The 21,741-nt window shown below is 40.8% G+C and overlaps 1 protein-coding gene across 4 annotated transcripts in view; it reads right to left on the minus strand.

Annotated features, from left to right (window-relative positions):
• TRPM3 (transient receptor potential cation channel subfamily M member 3) overlaps nt 1-21,741 on the minus strand; it is a 797,690-nt gene that overhangs the window by 539,785 nt on the left and 236,164 nt on the right. The gene's annotated exons all lie outside the window — the stretch shown is intronic.

The following is a 21,741-nucleotide window of genomic DNA, read 5'->3' on the forward strand; positions in this document are numbered from 1 at the left end:
TGGACAGAATCGGGGTTCAGCAAGGTTAGCAGCCAGAGTCCAGGGGCATAAAAAGATGTTACTGCTGAAGGTAACCGAGCCATCGGGTGAGGACCACACATTCTAGGAGGGACAGAGGACAAGTATGAGAAGACTGAGGGACGGGCGAGGCCAAGCACAAGCTGTTTTATTGTCAGACACTGAGAGCTAGTCCTTGTAAAACTGGCAGAGGAGGAGCTGGGGCTATTGGGAGCCAAGGAGGGCCCTGAAAGGCCGGGAGCAGTCACAGGAGAACGGCAGGCAGGCAGGCGAGTTCCGGAGACCTGAGGGTTGGGGAGAAGAGCGCTGACAGGAAGGAAGCGACAGATGGAGGTGAACGTGACCAAAGAGGCAGAGCATCTCCTGCCAGAGTGAAACAATCTTTTCCATAAACGTGCAAGTGAGGGAAAGCAGGACTGAGAGTCAGAGAAGAGAGGTACCAAGCAGCCTCTGGGAGAGTTAGTTTAGGCTTGCACAAGAGAGAAGTCAATGGCCTGTGGGGCGACATTCATCACCAAACTAAATTGGTGTGAACGTGGATGGCCTCGGCGTGTGTGATTCTATGCTTCTCCCCCATGGAGCCTAGCAGCTGAGACTAGCAGCTGAGGAGAAGAGCTGAGAACACTAGCTGAGACGGTTTAAGTGTTAGCAGTGCATATGGGGAAACTATGAGGCAGATCACAGGACAAGGGAACTGTGGGTGGAAAAATAAATCTCTAATATAATGAAGACTGGAGGCTAAAGAAAGGCAGGCGTGTGATAAGCTGGAAGGCAGTCAGTGATGAAGATGCCACAGACAGGCTGGAGTGACGACTGATCTCTGTGGTCGCAGGCCCAGAGGGCAGTGTCAGAGACTGAGAGGACCGGACAGAGATCTCTGAAACAAGACAGCACTAGTTGTATTCAGGGCTGCATTGCTGGTGAAGCGCATCTGAGAAGCCATACAAGTCAGGTGAGGGAGGAATCTGATTGGCTTTTGACATAGAAATCAAAACCATCAAATGGTACAGTATGTGAGTAGAATTGGCCTTAAAAATCTAAGCCAGGAGAAGATATGAAAAGCAATCAGTGATTTTACGGCATGCAAAGAAAAATACTTCTTGAACACATTGAATGCCCAAATTTTCACTCAAATCTTCACTCACACACACACACACACACACACACACAGGATTCTTATCATTCATGCATTAGGAAAATCTAACTTTTCCCACAAATACTCAATTGCAAGAAGATGCAACTCATCGTTTAAATATCCCAGAAGTTACTCAACCCAGACCCCAATCTTCACCGAGTGTTTAGATTTTTAGCCTTGCTTCCTCTGACTTTGGGACTAGCACACTGAGGCTTGGTTTTTAATCACGTAGAAGTGTCATAAAAGTTACCCTACATTGACTTTTATGAGGTTTTCATTTTGTTTGCCTTACTTTCCTTAGGCTACAGAAAGACTGTATTTTCAAACAATCGAAAGGGTAGTTTAAAACAAAAATGCTTCTAATGAACCTGCCTTTGCCAACAGATGTTTTATATTCAACCAAGATAGGATCTTCAACTTAGAAGAAGCGTAAGCATTATTCAACTTGGTAGTTTTTGGAATTTATTTGCTTCTAAGATTTTTATCGCACAGCCACACTGTACAAAGAACACAACAAACTTACACAATGGCAAACGTGGCAATGCGGGAAGTGCGACTTACCAGGTATCATTGCATTTGAAAAGACTAAGACTATTTCAAGCAGGAGTTCTTATGCCTGTGTTATACATATTTGCAATGGAAAATACAAGAAAAAGGAGCATATAATAGCGGCTACATAAATTCAACACGCTTTGTTTTAGGTAGCATAAACGTAATGTTTCTCATAGTAGTTCAATACACAGTAACTGTCTGGTTGGAGGTTACACATCAAGGCAATTGCAAATCAAAGGAAGGGAAAAGAAACGGTAACCACAAGATGGGATAGAGGTGGTAGCTTATGTGACAACAGTGATCATTTTGCAACATACATGTGTATCAAATCGACATACTGTAGACCTTGAAATTCCACAATGTTACAGGTCAATTAGATCTCCAGAAAGCTGGAAACATAAATATAATGAAAGGGGGAGTGAAAACAAAATACAATTTCACTCTAAGAACATGGGCAATTTAGTTTTTTGTCCAAACTCATCATCATTTATTATTACTCAATAAGGCCCCCTGTCAAACAAGATTTCAGATGTGTCCACATCTAAGGCTTTCAAGATTCACTAATCGTTTGCAAATGTAGGCCATAGATTTATTTTTAAAACACAATTCATTCTACATTGTGGAAACATCTAAGGCTGTATTTCCTTTAGGATATTATCTTTATGGTACTAGCCTTTAGAATATAGGATATAAAGGAATTATTACCAAAGAACAGTCAAATTAAGAGACAATACCACCATGAAGAGAGAATAGCAACTTTGTAATATTCATTCCATTTCTAAGAATATTTTCCAAGAAAATAAAACTTTCAAATGTCCTAGCATCCATCACTATATCAGAATCATCAGCCCTTTCTCCTGGCTGCTCCAATCTGCTAAAAATATTTGCTTCCTTCACTCTGAAACCCCGACAGGCAAGGGATGCTTGTTTTACTTCAGAGGATTTACTTCTACGAAGTCAAGGTAATTAATCTATTTTATTCCCTCAGTGACACTCTGGCTGCCATAGAACCTAGAGTCTCAAAATTAACTTTTGCTCAAAAACATTTTTAAGAGGATAGTTTAAACTTTTATCAGATAGAAATTTCCAGCGTTAGAATGATGAACTAGATAAACGGGAGTTTCTATAAGATACCCGACTTCGATTTTCCTTACTTCTTTTAGCCCAGCACAACATTGCGTGGAAGGAAAAGTTAGCTTGGCTCCAACGTGACAGAGACTGGGCTGGTCTAGTCAGACTGAACATGGGAGAGTTGATAGGGTGTGCCGGTTGTTCAAAGGGGCAGCAAAATGGGTGAAAGAGAGAGACACAGGCTTCCAGTTATGGAATAAGTCATGGGAATAAAAGGCATAGCAAAGGGAATATAGTCAATGGTACTGTAATAAAGTTGTATGGTGACAGATGGTAGCTATGCTTATGGTGAGCATAGCATAATGTATACTGTGCAATCACTATGTTGTACCCCTGAAACTAACGTAACACTGGGGGTCAACTACACTCAAATTTTAGAAAGGGGGGTGGGGGAGAAAAGGCAAGAAGCATCACCTTCTGTGATCCCAGGAGAGGTAACAGTCACCAGTCAGACATCCCATTTGTCCAGCAAAATTGTAAAGCTTCCACTACCTCCTGCTGCTTCTTGATTTCACTCGAAACCAAGTCCAAAATCATAGCCCATGAACAAAACCGGGAATTCACTATTTTTGGTGAATTTAATGAGTTTAGGTGATTCTGAGCAAACTTTAAAGAAAATGCCATCTATTTAGTAAATACCGAAGCTGTGAAATAACATGGTCCTAAAGCCAGGCAAGGCAGTGTGAAAACCAGACTCTCTGCTTTTTCCGAAGGGCAGGATAAGGACTTAGCTGAGGATAGCTGTGATCCGTCATGATCCAGGAGCACTTTACCTGTCGCACCAATTAAACATAAGCAACCTATAGTCCTGTTTGGGGAATTTTCCATTAGGGAATATTTTCTCATCAACATCTTGTGTCAACCGAATTTTAAACTCATCATCAGACTTCCTAATCAAATCTGCGTCCCAAAATAGAAAGTAAATTTTAGTGGTTCACCTGACAACAGCAGCAGGGTCCACCATATGGCATTCACGCGTCTGGGACGCTGGTGTTCATCACTGCAGGAAATTGCTTTGTTGGAACTACCATGTTGGAAATAATCTCTCTCCCAGAAAAAATATAATCGATTTTATTGTACACAATCAAGGGGAGAGCCTTACCATCCATCTTTCTTAGAGAGGGACATCATTTGTAATGTATGTGAAATTCAGTTCATGTGAAAAGGAATTTAACCCTCTACTTAATTCCCTCAGGTGTCGGTCGTGGCCTCACCCCATTTCTAGAAAGAAATCTGTACCTTGTAAGTTCTGTACTTAGTAAGAAATGTGAGTTGCAGTACCTCACATGGGAATCCATAACGGACATTGTGAGGTCAAATTAATTTCCGAAAACATGCCCTATTGGACAGAAGAGAAAGAGGCTGTGTGGCTATATATAACGTTCCCAAGGAAACTAGTGAGTTTGGTGTGGGGATGGGTGGAAGATGTCCTAGGCCACAGGCTTTCTCTGAAGCCTACAGAATTCTGAACATTTTTACCGAAATGGAAAGCACGCATCATAAGGCATTTCCCTCATGTACAAAGCAAGATTTGAACAATGTGACCGCAGGCAAACATCTAAATCCCAACATTAAGAGGTCAAGAGTAAATAAAAGACTAATACTGGTCGTAAAGAGGCCCCACACCTCCTTCCCTCCCCAAATTCTGGCACACTCAATCTTCTAATTATAGAATAAAAGTACCATTTTAAAGGTTTGGCCTTTCAGTCTTGTGAGAATTAAGTTGCTAGAATAAAAGCAAAGGGTTCGTGAAGGCTCTACTGTGTTTATTTTAATCATGGTAATTTAGTCACAGAGGGTTGACAAGGCTGACCTTACTCGAGGACCCGGATGCTTCAGAAGTTACATTCGTTTCTATTAAAATTAATTTAACTCTGCCTTTAATATTCCTTCTTTACAGAGAAAGAAAGGTATGTGATCTTCCAGAGAACAAAGGAAGAATCCCTTGTCATTCACCATTCAGCCTCTCTAAGGTTCTCTTTCAAATTGTGTGGAGACTGATCTAGTATTACCACCACCTTCTACAGCTTTGAACCCTACTAGGAAAAGTGTGTAAGCCTTTTTTTTTTAACTCTAACTTCTGTTTTAATCAAAATACCTTTTTTATTTTTAAAATCAATAATGGAGTCAGAAACTACTATTTTCTCTTGATTTGGAGAAAACCTAGTTCTTCAAAGGACAGGGAGATAAACCAAGCCTTCAGGTTAACCGTACTAAAAATAAAGCAACAAACAGGAAATGCATAGCTTAAATAAGAACCGAGTGTTAAGAAGAATACATGACATTTATTAAACATCTTATTATCAGATGCTACGTGAAATACTATGAAGTATTTTTACTATAAACTCCTGTTTAATCATATGAGGTAAACACTGTAATTATTCCATTTCGACAGATCAGTTTTTCCTCTTTAAAAATCACACAAAGGATGCTAACGTTACCATTGTTCTTTAGCATTAGGTCATTTTCCCCTTCTGTGTCCTTGTATCTGCCACACCATTCACTCATGTTTGATTGCTGTAACTCAACTAGCTGGCAAATAAACCTAGACATGGCTTCTGTGCAAATGTCTGGCCCTGAATACTTTTAAAATTATCTACCGTGGCATAAAGCACAGGTTTAAGATCATTCCCTCCGCATTTCCTGTACTACCTGCATCATCATCACCTGTTATGTCTGTAAAGATACAACTTCCAGAGCGACACCATAAATACAGAACCAGAATCAACGGGGCCTGGGAATCTGCATAGTTGACAAAGCTCCACAAAGATGGAAACAATGGCCTCTACCTGATACAGGCTCCGAAGTATCTTTTGCATGTCATGCCCAGCTCTTATTTTTTTTCAGTAATCTCTACACCCAGTGTGGGGCTTGAACCTACAACCCCAAGATCCAGAGTCACGTGCAATACTGTCTGAGCTAGCCAAGTGTCCCTTAGTTTTTTTTTTAAATATATGAACCATATTTTACCAGACCCACACAAGCATGTAATAGGCACTTGAGGTGTGGGTTGAATATTTTTCTCTCCTAAAACTAGCATTTGCAGAGATATTTCTTAAGTTGAAGTCATAGAAGAGATTATTAGGAAAGGGAACAATTATTGGTGTTTATATGTGTAAGAGAAATGTTGCTTATCTACCAGGCATCCCTAGAGTTGTATACTTCCTGTCCAATTGAAAGAGCAGCCATCCAGGGTTCCAACGCCATGAAAGGACTCTGGATTCCTCTGAGTCATTAAGTAATTTCATACAACCAAGTAAATTCTGATCATTTCCTTTTTTAATTTTTAATATGACAAGTAGACCTCCATGAAGAAAACAGTCCTGACTTCACATCTATGTATCAAAAACATACATGAGCCAATTTGTTTTAAGAGGAATTTTTTCTGCACTTTAAATCTTAGTTGATAGATTTATTTTTTTTTATTTTTTTTTAATGTTTATTTATTTTTGAGAGAGAGAGAGCACACATGGAGAAGGTGCACAGAGAGGAGACACAGACTCCAAAGCAGGCTCCAGGCTCTGAGCTGTCAGCACAGAGTCTGATGCAGGGCTCAAACCCATGGACCATGAGATCATGACCTGAGCTGAAGCCAGACAGTTAACTGACTGAGGCACCCAGGCACCCCAGTTGATGGATTTAAACATAATACAACACAAAAAAGTACAATACCCTACTTATATTACTAAAAGCACTCAGTACTGCAAAATCTAAAAGCACATCAAGGAATAGAATGATTTTTTTTTTAAGTTTACTTATTTATTTTGAGAGACAGAGAGAGAGAGAGAGCATGTGGAAGGGACAGACGGACAGAAAATCCCAAGCAGGCTCTGCACCGTCAGCGGCGATGCAGGGCTTGAACTCACTAACTGTGAAATCATGACCTGAGCTGAAATCAAGAGTCAGACACTAAATTGACTGAGCCACCCAGGTCCCCCAAGGAATGGAATGATTAACGCATTCCACAAGTGGGGTGAAAAAGACAGCAATCTGGCTGTATACAGATAGACTATACCTGGCAAGGCAGTAAGTATGGGTTTTGTATCTAGATGCATGTACTCGATTATCCGTCCTTCACGATTGGGGGAGACCTAAAATCAAATAGATGTTTGTGATCCAGGACTTAGTAGTGCATGCCCAGTTAGATCAGCATGGTCAATGGACCTGGCAAGGTTAAGGCCACTGCATTGACCATAGTTCTGGCTCTCAGCACCTCCTGTTCATTTTCCGCCACACTAAGGATAGGTCAAGTAGAATAATAGGGGCGCCTAGGTGGCTCAGTCAATTAAGCATCAGACTCCTGATCTGGGTTCAGATCATGATCTCATAGTTTGTGAGTTCAAGCCTTGCATCAGGGTCTGTGCTGATGGTACAGCTTACGCTCTCTCCCCCCACCTTGGGCTCTCACTCTCAAAAGAAATACGTAAGCATAACAATTTTTAAATAAATACAGTAGAAGAATAGATAAGACAAACCATGCACTCGAATCACATCTTGCTCCTGGAAGTCCTCCTCAGTGTAGTGATCCTTGAGGCTTTTCTGCCCCTACCCATCTGGTCTCTTTCAAAGTATCTTTTCTCCTCTTCAATTTCCCATCTTATTACAATTATCAGCTCCTTCTCCTGTAAATGCCTCTAAAAACAGCCCTAGCCAACCGTAGTTGTATTGCAGAATATTTTTATTATATACAAAGCTATTCTTCTCTAAGCCTTGCTTATTAAATTCATGCTAATTCTACAATTTAGATAGATTTATTTAGAACACTTTCACATCCAAATACACACTGCTAGGAAAACCTTCCCCTCTGGAGCTTCTATCATATCACTGTAGGTGATAACACTGCTTCCTGAACACAGTAACAACATGAATGATCTAAGTGGTATAATTTTCTCCATGTCTTCTGTTCTTTAACAAGTATTCCCATCACAGTTTAACCTAAGGGGGCATTTAAAATAAAAGTGTGAGTAGGTTTCCACTACAGGGAATACGGGCTAAGGAATAGAAGCAAACACAGTTGACGGCTTTAAGCCCTTCTTCATATGCCCACCACCGAACACAGTATAGATAATTCAACAGCAATTCCATTTGGGGCCCCACTGACCAATAGCGAGCAACAGGACTGCAGTTTTACCACATCTTCTCTCATACCCCCGCCTGGATATGTCGATTCATACCATTAGTTCAGCCAATATCAGGACACGTTTTAAGCTAGACAGGTAGCCAGCTTTTTGATGTAATGCTCCAGAAGCAGCTTTGGGGGATTGTCTTCCAGAGGTCAACAGCGTGTGGATGTTACAGAAGTCGAGAACACACCTGCAATGAGCTTTTGCTATTACGTAAGGATAATCGATCTCAAACATGGGGACGTGGGAATGTGGGAATAAATCAAAGCCTAACTAAAGGTATCAATCTATGCCAGGACCAGGGATGGGGGCTTTAAGAGGACCACTTGGACACATAGCCATTCTTAGTAGAGGTCTCAAATCTACACTGACAACTTTCTGGCTCAGTGCAAGAGCCATTAACTTGTTGAACACGGTCACTTAGATGAGGTTATGGTGACCTGGCTTAGTGTTTCCTTCTTCTCCTTTTAAAATTACTGAGGTCCTGAAAAATGAATGTGGTCTGGGCCTCTCCTGAAGTCTGCTAGCCTTCAATCCAATCCATAACTGTTTCCTGCAGTGATGCTATTTGGGCAGGTTTTGTGTTTGCACCGAGCAGGCAGACAATATTCTTGCTGTGAAGTATTAACCTACAACTAGCCTTGGGAAAAATTATGAAGAAGGCAAAAATTCTCATCAAGCTGTCTCAGCCTTTGCCTCTTCTTCCATCTTGTTGTTGACTCATTCTTTCTCCTAATGCTCACTTCCGTCTCTGACCCTGCTCTCAGGCAAGGACCTAACAACTTTTGCACGCTCATCCAAACTTAACTCCATGTGTTGCTTACTCTGGAAGAATTTGCATGTAAGTCCTATCTCTCATTAATGAAGAGGTTTGTTTCATTCTTATAAAAATCATGGGGAAATTAAATAGGCTGTCAGCACACACAGAGTAAAAGAGCAAATATCAAGACACAGGATGACTGGACTAAGGTTTGTTGGTCCTAACATGTAGATATGCAAGTACATGCACTGATGAGCAAAGTGCATGTTCAGAGAAACCAAGTGACTTTTCAAAGATTGTGCTCTTGGATGAACTATAGGGAACTCTTTGGGCCAGAAAAGTTGCTAGGGGGAATCGACTCACTACAGTAATAAAACCCCGTATCTAACTGGTACATGAAAGGAGAGAAGACATTATGAAAGCAATCAGTTCAGAGCAACCCTGGGTACACAAAACTGAGCATGGCCCCAGCTGCTCATTTCTATCCTTTGTTCCTACTATTCACCCCTGAAAAGTGTCATACTGTCCCTAGATGGAAAGCAAAGATTTCAACCTGCAGAAATTCCAGATATCCGTATGTTCACATAGAGTAGCCAAAACCCCCCGAAACAAAACAGAAACAATAATATAAAAACCAACAGTTTGTTTCAGAAGTAGATAAACCATCTTTGCCTCCGGCTCCTCCGGGTCAGGTGAGATAGAAACCTAGTCACTGATGTAGACCAGCCTTTTCTTACTCAGATGCTAATGAGAGCAGACTTTGGACAGAGACTCTCATGGAGCAATCTTCTGCCCTGCACAACTCAGAGAGGCACTGCATGAGAACTCACATTTATTTCAGCATCATTCTGTGCCAACCTCTGTGCTACATGTTTCATGTGTAGTCTCATTGCATAACCTTGCCATTACGTACACCAGGCTAAGTATTTTTATAGGTCAAGACACTGAGGCTCAGAGAGAAGGGAATTTTTCCTTGGGCTCGGTGACCACCCTGAGTATCAAGAGCCTTTTGCAGAGGCTGGAACATGGCCACATGAAAAGCATCACAGTCACACATTTGTGGGAAAAATCGTTCTTCTCAAACATTTTAGTTTCCAGATTATTAAAGCCTCCCAGCCTCTATTTCTCCTTAAATGCATATCCTGTCAGCTCTTAGATTACATACTTTTTAAGGGCAAGTTCTATGTCTACTGTAACTTTCTATCTCCAAGCCATTTCATTTGCAAATTATCCTCTGGAAAGGCAACTGATTTATGTCCAGCAATGGACTCTGTCTGAAAAAAAATTTACCAATGAATCATGGCAATCTGCACTCAGCCCACACCAAGATTAGGAGCAAAATCTGTTAGAATTTCCCCAAAATTGATAATATTCCTAATTAGGAATATAATAGAAGTATTTGCTAGTAACGTAAAGAATAGATTTGAATGTCCATAAAACCTTTAAGATTTGCCCCCATGTATTGCCGTCCGATGGATGCTTTGTACATGAAGGTGAGCTAGCAAGAATCTAACCATCTCATTATCCTTCAACTGGATCTAGGAGCAAAACTGAGAATACCACAGGGGTTTAAAGATATCTCATCAACGTACTTTTCCCTACCCGTTAAGAACTCTTCTTAGAAACCATCTATAATAGCACATAATACTTTATCAGGTGAACACACATCATACTGGGCCAGTTTTAATTAAAAGATAAGCCTGATTTATAATTACTAGCCTATTTGCGTACCAATAATTAGCTCACTAAATCTTTAACAGGAGCTCTAAAGAGCAGATTAAACAAGGTTTTGGCTATCTTTAAAACAGTACTATTGTGCTTGGCGAATTTCTTCATAGATGAGAAAGTTAAACTGTGGTTCACTTCAGGTTAAATTATTCCCTCATTTTTAATTAGTCAATTTACATTCAAGAGGCTGTATGATGGCACCACAATCTTTGTTTCTACAGGGTTTGCTCCAACTGAATTGTCTTTCAACACAGAGTTTACAGTTTCCTCCTGGAAATTCCTGCTTACAAGGCCAACATCACCTTGCTCACCTCGATTCCCACTGCATGCTTCCAGATGTTCAGCACTCTAAGCAGAGGACAACAAGGGACAGAGAAGAATGTGCTCTTGGTCATCCTAACCAGACATGCGCACTGCACCACTCACTCCATCAAGAAATTGATGGGAAACTAGGGAAGGGAGACTGGCAATGATGAAACTGGCAAACAAAGAATCATCATCTCAGAGGGGCACCCAGGTGGCTCAGTCGGTTAAGTGTTGGACTCTCGGTTTCAGATCACATCACGATCTCACAGTTTCAGAAGGTGGATCCCCACATCAGGTTCTGTGCTGATGGTGTGGAGCCTGCTTGGGATTCTCTCTGCTCCTGCCCTTATCACGCTTTCTCTGTCTTTCTCAAAATAAACCAGCTTAAAAATTTTTTAAAAAGCATCATTATCATCTTAGAGAAACCTGTAACAATATCAAGTGATTTTTTAACCTACAATTTGCTTTCATTAAAAAAATATATTTATAAAATTAAAAAAAACTTGGGGTGCCTGGATGGCTCAGTTGGTTAAGCATCCAAATTCAACTCAGGGCATGATCTCGCAGTTCATGAGTTCGAGCCCCACATCGGGCTCTGGGCTGACAGCTCAGAGCCTGGATCCTGCTTCTGATTCTGTGTCTCCCCCTCCCTCTCTCTGCTCCTCCCCTGTTCATACTCTCTCAAAAATTAAATAAAAACATAAAAAAAACCCTCAAAATAAATAAATTCAAAAGTTCCCCTTCCTGCTTTCCCACTACCCAGAGCTGACAATTCCTAATTTTATCATTTCCACATTGTCCAAGAATCTGACTATACATAGGCATATACGTTTTACATCACAAACAGAACATACTTTTTTCATGATTCTGCAATACTCCTCTCTGAATCAATTTACTCTTTTCATGTCTCAATATGTGATGTGTTCATTTTAAGTTAACCTGTACTCTATTGTGTATCTAGATCATAATTCACTGTTTAACGCTGCTCTTCATGAACATTTAGGCTGTTTGCCACTTTTTTCCTATTATACACTGTAATAAACATCCTCGTACCCACCCCCACTTTGGGCACAAACCCAAGTAGAGCCACATGATAAGTTTCTTGACGAAGAAGTGCTGAATAAGTATTATGCCCGTTTTCACTTTTAGTGGGAAATGTCAAAGGTCAGACCAGTATACATTCCTGGCAGCACTCTGTGAGGGGGCATGCTCCCCCACATTCTTACCAAACCCCAGTATCATCAACCTCTCAATCTTCTCCAATGTGATTAGGAAAAGGGAAACCTTTCATTAAAAACCTCCTGTCGACATGGCAGCAGTGCCCTTTTATAGAGTCGACATACATAAGCTGACCAGGTCTCCAGGGAGGTTTCTATCACTGTAATCACAGTGTCAGCAATGATAGATTTTTCCATTCTTGTTTCATCTAGTAGATGATCCTTGTGATGGATGTGCCTTGTGATGTCACATGGCAGTGACATTTATGATTATGATGTTGCATAGCACAAACACTGAACTGTAGTTGGACAAGCCCTGGGAGACAGGACTTAGAGTGGCACAGGAGCTAGGGAAACAGGACAGGTCTCTCAAACACTCACAGACCTGCTCTAGGCCAACCTCAGAGCACTACCTTCCCCCCAGGGCACCCCAGGATCTTCCACCAGGACCCACCTCATTTCCTCACCTATATATAAATCCAATCATTTGCTCACTAGCTTTGTGCTAATGGGAAAGTTACTGACATTACTGCTTTGCTTTTTTTCTTCTGTAACATGTAGCTGGTAACAAATTCTTTTCTTAAAATTGACATAAAAGCATTACATTGCATAATGTATTTCAAGTAATAGGCACAGTGTTTGGCAAATAGTAAATGTGTAAAATTGCTATTTTTAGGTTACTGGGGGGGTGGTTTATGCATGTATCCATTAAGAAAAAAGAAAGGGACCCATTTCACATATTCAAGAAATGAAGACATGGATTGTTCTCATCCCCAAGCCTTAAGCATGTAATCCCAGAATTGGTTTTAAATCCATCTGTGCCAGTGCCACTTTATTTTTTTTTTTATATATGAAATTTATTGTCAAATTGGTTTCCATACAACACCCAGTGCTCATCCCAAAAGGTGCCCTCCTCAATACCCATCACCCACCCTCCCCTCCCTCCCACCCCCCATCAACCCTCAGTTTGTTCTCAGTTTTTAACAGTCTCTTATGCTTTGGCTCTCTCCCACTCTAACCTCTTTTTTTTTTTCCTTCCCCTCCCCCATGGGTTTCTGTTAAGTTTCTCAGGATCCACCTAAGAGTGAAACCATATGGTATCTGTCTTTCTCTGTATGGCTTATTTTACTTAGCATCACTCTCTCCAGTTCCATCCACGTTGCTACAAAAGGCCATATTTCATTCTTTCTCATTGCCATGTAGTACTCCATTGTATATATAAACCACAATTTCCTTATCCATTCATCAGTTGATGGACATTTAGGCTCTTTCCATAATTTGGCTATTGTTGAGAGTGCTGCTATAAACATTGGGGTACAAGTGCCCCTATGCATCAGTACTCCTGTATCCCTTGGGTAAATTCCCAGCAGTGCTATTACTGGGTCATAGGGTAGGTCTATTTTTAGTTTTCTGAGGAACCTCCACACTGCTTTCCAGAGCGGCTGCACCAATTTGCATTCCCACCAACAGGCCAGTGCCACTTTAATAAGGATGCTTCTCAAAGTCACTCCATCAGCAGTAGCTTCTCTGGTGTCCTGATTTCTGGGATAAAGGTCAGTCAGTCCCTAACACTCCAGCTTGTAAAATTCCTCTCAACTCCACCCTCCTGAAATGCTTTATAAGCTCCTCTGTTGACTTGGTTCACTCTACTTTAGAAGTACAGCTTCCCTTCACTGAATAAGCATCATCTTCAGCTTGTCACATCCGATATGGAGTGGTGGCCTCTTCTTTGAACAGCATATATGGTACATCTGTAGAAAAACTCTAAGAGTAACACAGTCCCTATAGGTGCTACATAGTAAAATTTACCTCCCTCTCTTTTCCCCATGAAAATTGCCATCTCTAGCATAAGCTAACTATCATGAAAGGGAAAAGCCTTGAGAAATAATACAAGTTTATTGTTATGTCAGATCTTATTCTCATCCTCCCCCTCAAGGAGAGAAAAAGCTCCCTTAGTGGAGAATTAATGTCGATCAGTTCATATGAAAACTGGTTGGTCCTGCCACATAAGTCAATAGACATAGGAATGGCAATGTAATTTGGGTCCACCTCAGGGTATGTGATTTTAAAATTACCTATGTGCTACATAGGATGCTAATGACCAGGCACAAACCCTCAACCTGCTGTGGATCATTTATTGGCAGATAAGATTATTTGCACTGGAACTTCCTTAGCTTTCTTGTTTGAGTTCCACCGCACTCACTTGCAAGCTCTGCTCTAACTGGCTTTCCATGGCTCCCTGACGGTTCTCACTTTTTCAGGTTTCTGTATTTGTGACCAAGCTTCCCCTGCTGCCTCAAAATACTGTCTTTTCCAACCCTCACATAGCAAACTCCTACCTGTCCTTCATGGCCCAACTCAAATGTCTCTTCCATCCCTTTGCCCTTCTTCATCCCACTCTGCTCCCTCAACACTCTACCTATGTCTCAGGTTAGCTCTTGCCACATACATCCTAATTTATCTATTTCTCCCCACTTCTGAGATTTTATGCCTCTTGAGAACATATACCTATGATATAGTTTTCAAGTCTTTTATGTCCAACACTTTACAAATAACAGACACATACAGTGTCTCCATTCACTTGCACTATTCATATAAAAATTCACCCACAACCCATGGTAACTCAAAAAGAATTGGCAAAACCAGCAGAGGTTTGGCTTTCCATCCTCTCCATTGATTTTGGTGTCATTTTTATGCATTTTAAGTTACAAATGGATTTCCCCAATGGCTATCAGAGACATAAGGATTTGAAAGCATAAACCAAATACCTTGCCTTTTTGCATTGTCTTTGTGTCAACAGCTTAGTCTACAAGGCTTGAGGAGTAGCACATCCGCAGACAGGGTAGCAATGGTACTGAAATTCCTGAGTTGGGATCCACAATTGTCTAACATGCTCAACAAACCAGCTCAGTCCATCCTGCCCCTAAAGAACCTGCAAAAATGCCGAGGACTAAGCATTCAATTAGTAACTGCTGAGTGAATATCTACCCTTTTTATATCCTCTCCAATTAAAGCATTCCCATTCATATCCAAGTATCATGCTCAAGTTTTTGCCACAGAGACTTCATGCAATCAGAGGTTAAAAAGACCACAATCTTGTCACATTTGACAATTTGGGTTATAAAGCATGTGAAAACATATGCTTCCAGGTTTCTGAGGCCCCTATATAAGAAGAGATGGGTAGGATAATGAAGGGTAGGATAAAGAGAAGGATAAAACTGCTGGAGATGTCCTAAATTCCACAAATTTGTGACATTCATTTCCTTATGAAATACAAAGTAAGTACAGAGAACCACAATACCAATTATTCTAGGATGTCAAGCTGTAAGAGTTACCCAACTGGCTGTCCTGCTCCTCTGTTCTAGTCCCCTGTCACATAACCACCGTGGTCATGATACTACTGTGGGCAGAGACCTGTAAGGCCATTGTATGACCTACAGAATATGCCCAACTTCCCAGACTACCACTGAAAAGCATCCATACACTGTCTCTCAACCAAACACCCTGATGAAATCTCCTATTCCACTAAATGTAAGCTCCAATCAGGGAGAAACAACTCCCATTTATTAACCTTTTACTGTATATATGCCAGGAATTGTGTGTTTAATAGGGAGATGTTTATTCATTTACTCCTGACAACAGCCCTGTCTTGGATTAGAGATCAGGCAATTTAAACCTAAAATGATAATGTAGGCCATGCAGCTGGAAAATAATGTAGCTAGAATGTGCATACTCATTCCCAGACCTCTTAAACCAAAAGGTATTCTAAACGGGTCTGTGATTTCTGACTTCAACCCTTACCTGTATCCTCGGTGGCCAGCATGGTGCCAGGTTATTAGATAGCCGGCAACATTATTATAGTTATTATAGTCCCTCAATAAAATTTAGTTGAATAAGTAAAACAGGATCCTATGGGTTCTGCCTGTTCTCTTGCTTTTTGGCTATACTGACAAAGCCCACCCACTCTTGCCTCAATCCCTTTTTCAAGTTCATATTCTTCCATAATGCTCTCCACCACTGGCCTTGCCAGTTCACTTTGGTCTTTAATTCGTTATCTATACTAGAAAGTCACAACTAATGCTCTACATGCTTTCGATGTTTATGTATTTGCTGCCCTTGTTTTTCTTTTTTTTTTATTCATATGGAGTCATTCATCCTTAAACTGGATATATCACCTAGCTGAATGTCTTCCTGCCACCCCCACCCTGGCATGGCGGATATAGACATTTTCTGTGGACTGCACTGTATTTGCCTGTAACACAAGATTACAAATTCTTTGGGAACACTGTTGTTTTGACAATCAGGAGCTGATCTCTTTCAAATATAGAGTTGGTCTCTTCTGTTGTGGACAAATTGTTATTTTATTTCTTTAAACTGAACAACAATTATCTGACGGCACATCATCATCAAGGATCAGAAAAGTAACATGTAAACTCAGCCCCTGGGACCCCCCCCACCGCCTCAGGGTAATAGAGTATCTGTGGGCTCATTACCTTTCCTATCCTATTACCTGGAGAGCTAATGAGAAGGTGCCTATGACTGTTTCACCCCCTCACATAGAAACGAATCTAACATTCTGATAGACTCATTACTTTTTGGCCCTGCCTTTTGAGGAGTAGAATGAAAAAAGAATACAAGTAGATCTCATATATGGCAACCTTTATTTCTAAGCTTAAGGTAGGCAGGGTCTAAAATCTTTATGTAAATAAAGTGAAAGCGCTTATTATTGAACAAGAAGCCCAAACGGTCTCACTGTGATTCTTTCCTTTTCATAGGACTTTTAATGTTCTCTTCTTCCAAATCTAGGCTTCGGGGGGAGGGGGGTGGAATCAGGCATCAAGTTTTGCTACCTGATATTTGGCAGTTTCAGGTCCAAGTTTAAGGATGCTAATAAATGAATGGAAATTCCTTTAAATAAATTTACAACAGGTGTGTATGTGTGTAGCTTTAAGCGGACTTTAAGTTGGTAAACTTAATGATGATTGAAAAACCACTTATGGCACTTGACAGACCTCTCCCAAGGTCAAAGGAGATTTTGGATTTTTTCATGTATTTATCACATTCCCCCAAAGTCCCCCCCTTCATCTCCATTTTCACCCTAACAACGGAGCACCATGTTCCTTCTCCTTCCCCATGTGGCCATCACTTTCTTTCCCTCTCTGCTCTTCTTGTCATTCCATTTCAAAATCTTCCACCTCCCTGGCTCTGCCGAAAATATCTGGAAAAAGTCACCAGGGCTCTTTTGGGGGCTCCACTTTATACCTGATGCTGTTGCCCATCCCATTGACTCACATTACTTTGTGACCCCGTTTAGCCAGACTCTCTCCTCAAGCTTAGTTTCTTTGATGTATTCATTGCTACCACCCCCTCCTGCCCCCATTTCTCACCCTCTTCTTCCTGTATGGGTGCATCCTAAAACATCTATTTCCCTTCCCCGAATTTCAAATGACACCATTGTATTAGGTATTCATTTTCTAGCTCCAACCCTCAACTTCATACTAATCTCCAAAATGGAAATTTAGATAGCCTATGAAATCTGCTACACAATCTCTCACCATTACCTTAAAGAGAGTTAACTCCAAAACTCAACACAATTTTTCTTTCTTTTACTTTCCAGACATTTTATTATCTTGTGTCTCCTACGTCAGTGGAGAGTGTTGCTATCCACTGGTTAATTCAAGTAACAAACCTAAAATGCACAAAGGCAGTGTGAATTATGAAAAATATGCCACTAAGCCTCTTTATCATTATCTGTTTATCATCAGCTTTATCAGCTTCTTTACCATTATCAGGATGAAAAATATTTTTATCCGTATACAACTGTCCCAATATAATATTAGAAGTACACTCTACCGGTTAAAGTATGAAGTTATTTAGGAAAAAAAATACCTTGGGGCACCTGGGTGGCTCAGTCGAACATCTGACTCGATTTCCGCTTAGGTCATGATTTCAGGGTCATGGGATAAAGTCCCACATTGGGCTCCGTGCTGAATGTGGAGCCTACTTCAGATTCTTTTTTCCCTCTGCCCCTCTCCCTCTTGTACACTCTCTCCCTCTCTAAAATAAAATTCAAAAAATATTTTGATTGCAATTGGTTCTGATACCTTAGCTTGACTTCAAGAAGGGATCAATTATTACCAGAATACATAGAACACCGTGAACCAACACCAAGAATAATCACCCTGAACTAATTTCTAAGTAGGTAGTGCATTAACGATTGATGGCACGTGTATTACACATTGAAACACTGATACAACCTTATTTCATTTCATTAACTAAAAAGAAGCAGTATAGAATACACACGGGCCATCACTCTCAAGAATACTGTAAAAACTACACTTATTTTTTTTTAACTACCATAAAATAGTGTTTTGTTCTTATTTGTTCTATTCATGGCATATTTATTTGATGTTGCAACTTCTTGACCTTAACTACTTTTTTGGTTTTAAATAATTTCAGACAGTTGTGAAATAAGAGAAAGCCAAGAAAGAAAAAGAAATCACCCATACTCCCATCCCTAATGATATATGTAAAAATTTTCATCACCTTGTGGTCCTGATTCCTGTTCATATTCAGTGTTTGCATTTTTACCCGAGGGTTATGGATTTTGATAGTCTGTTTTATAATAATTGTCATGTATTTTGCCACATTCTCTCCTTCTTCCCTGTATACTGATATATTATGATACTCTCAACCCACCTGTAACTCCACCCACAATCTTCCAATGTTTGGTTTCCTAATTGACACCTGGCAATTGAATTAAATTAAACAGTGGCTATTAAATAGTGTTAAACCACTATCAGATTAAGAGTTTTTCTTTTTTACCTTAAATTGTATTTAGTAGTATTTCTAGGACTTCTGTATCTTTCCAAAGAAAACTAATATATGCATAGGAAATTGAACAATTCTTTATGCACAGGTACAACTGCACAGTGCTCTTTGCATAAAGCAGAACAGACTATAAGCTGGGTCTTTCTGTGCACCATGGAAGAGGATTCCGCTAAGTAATGTTCTATTTTTTTTTACTTTTATTTTTGAGAGAGACAGAGAGAAAAAGAGAGGGAGGGAGGGGGAGAGAGGGAGGGGGAGAGAGGGAGGGGGAGAGAGGGAGGGGGAGAGAGGGAGGGGGAGAGAGGGAGGGGGAGAGAGGGAGGGGGAGAGAGGGAGGGGGGGAGAGAGAGAGAGAGAGAGAGAGAAGGAGAGAGAAGGAGAGAGAGAAAGTAGGGGTGGGGCAGAGAGAGATAGGGAGACAGAATATGAAGCAGGTTCCAGGCTCTGAGCTGTCAGCACAGAGCTGACTTGGGGCTCAAACCCACAAACTGAGATCACGACCTGAGCCCAAGTCAGATGCTTACCTGGCTGAGCCATCCCAGCCACCTCCGCTAACCAATGTTCTAATGCAATCTTGTTACAGAGTTCTCTGGCACAGACTTCATAGACATCTCAAGCTGTTTTTGTATTTTTTTTAAATGTTTTTATTTATTTTTGAGACAGAGAGAGACAGAGCATGAGCGGGGAAGGGGCAGAAAGAGAGGGAGACACAGAATCCTAAACAGGCTCCAGGCTCCGAGCTGTCAGCACAGAGCCCGACGCGGGGCTCCAACCCACAGACTGAGATCGTCACCTGAGCTGAAGTCGGACGCTTAACCAACTGAGCCACCCACTCAAGTTGTTATTTTTAATGCTTTCCAACTTTTGCTTTGTGCTTGCTCTGAGCATCTTTACAGGTGTAGAATGGCTTATATATAAGCCTCGTGTGGAAGACTAATGGGCTTCAGGTACTAGGTACTCAGGTGGACAACCCAGGATTGTGCATCAGTATGTGAGCCAGTATTCTTGGTTGTAACACTTTTGAAAGAATCCTTTTTAAGAGCTCAAACTATGCAGTCAGACTGCTTACATTCAAATGCTACCTACATGCCCTGTAAGGCCCTTGACCCATTTGTACCCTCGTTAGTAAGACGAGCCTAATGACACAGCTAACTTCATGGACGTGTTATGAGGATTCAGCAAGTAAATTTATGTAAATACCTTACCATGTATCAGACACAATTTTAAGCTATTAAAACAAGTTCTCCAAGCAAGGATATTAAATGCTGAATAATGCATTTTTTTCGTACAAGAGATATTCCCACGTTGGCAACTAATCCCATAGTATGCCCAATGCACCGACTGCATGAGATCATTATCAGTTATGGAAAGCCAGGTGGCAAATGGGTAGCCTGCAGGTTAGTCTGCAGAAATGTTTAGTTTGGAAAAATACATGTCTAAACAGTGCTGCTTCTCTGGTTGACACTGACTGACACTCTGAGGGCAGGTCTCATTCCAGAGAAACACAGAAGCTTTAGAGCAGGACGGCACCATTTCCGATGCTGGGTTCACCACTTACAATGTCATCCTGGACACGTTTACTAACCTTTCTTGGCTTCCTTCTCCTTTATCTGCCCATGTGGAAAATATCCCCATCACAAGACCATTATGTGTTAGCCCCTCATGCATATTCAGTACAATGGTTACCTTCCTTTCCTAACGTTTCTCAATAACTCGTAGCCAAATCCACTCCGCTTAATTTTGTATCAAAATGCAAGACATAAATTCCAGTTTTTTTAACTTTTATTTGTTCGTTTGTTTGTATAGTTCGAATTAGGTCTTGGAAGCTCAGTAAGAGCTGAGTAAAACCGAGCATTAATGATATTAGGCAGAATTACCCAGGAGACTGATTGTCTGGGTTGAAATCCCAGCTCTAGTACTGACTAGACTATGTGCCCCCGGGCATGTTGCTTGACCTCCCTGGGTCTCAGTTTCTTCATTTATGGAACAGCAATTATAGTTTTTAACTACCTCTTTGGGTTGTTGTGAGGGTTCTGGGAGTTAACATACCTCTGGTACTTTGGACAGTGCCTGGTGCAGCTTAAGCAGCTTTATGTAAGTATCAGCTGTCATCAACCATCACCATCTTAAATGCCAATTCAGGGCCACACATTAGCACTAAAATTTTAGCAATCCCGTTTCAAAGATGCAAAGGTAAGAGAAGGAGAAGATAGAGTGTTCCTTCTCCTTCTCTTACCTTTGTACCTTTGTTTGCACTTCAAGAATGTTGAATCCTAGGTGTGTTTCTTTTTTCTAGCAGGGTGGAGAGTGGTTCAAGAGTGGGGCTGGACATAAGGGGTAAAGGAGATCGAACGGTGCCCATTCCCAATTTGCTGGGCAAACACTTTTTAAAGTAAAATTACATGCAATGCTACCTGAACACATTTGGTGTTGTTCAAGAACACAGAGAAAAGCTGTATTTTCTCATTATGCACCTTCCTGAGAAAAATACACAGATACATTTTGAACTATTATATTGTGTAGTCAGAAAGATATTAGCCCCAGAATTACTCATCCCTCCCAAATTTACTTTTTTGTGTAGTAGTAAAAGTGAGTCACTCCTATGAATAAATTTCTCTTGCCTAAGACTGTCCTCAGAATGAACAAACTGAACTGTCTGCTGGTAGTTTCTATGCAAAATGACAGCAATCCCTGTTTGTACACTAGGATTTCAGTTAAAATGTGTCAAAGAGTCACCCCTAGGGGAAGACGACGAGCAAATGAAACTGTGGCTTCCATTCTAAGAACGTTCTTGAGGAATTTGAAAGGAAAACGGAGTTTGAAAATAAGGGACACTAGATCACTGGTATAAAGACAAAGTGTATCAAAGAAAGAAAATACAGAGGTTTGCAGAAATGCTTTGTAGAACAAAAATGATGTATACTGTGCTACATGGGTTCT

This window comes from Lynx rufus, unplaced genomic scaffold, assembly GCF_022079265.1.
Source record: "Lynx rufus isolate CCGP_SWC_20201006 ecotype Redwood Valley unplaced genomic scaffold, mLynRuf1.p SCAF_10, whole genome shotgun sequence".
NCBI classification, from domain to species: domain Eukaryota; kingdom Metazoa; phylum Chordata; class Mammalia; order Carnivora; family Felidae; genus Lynx; species Lynx rufus.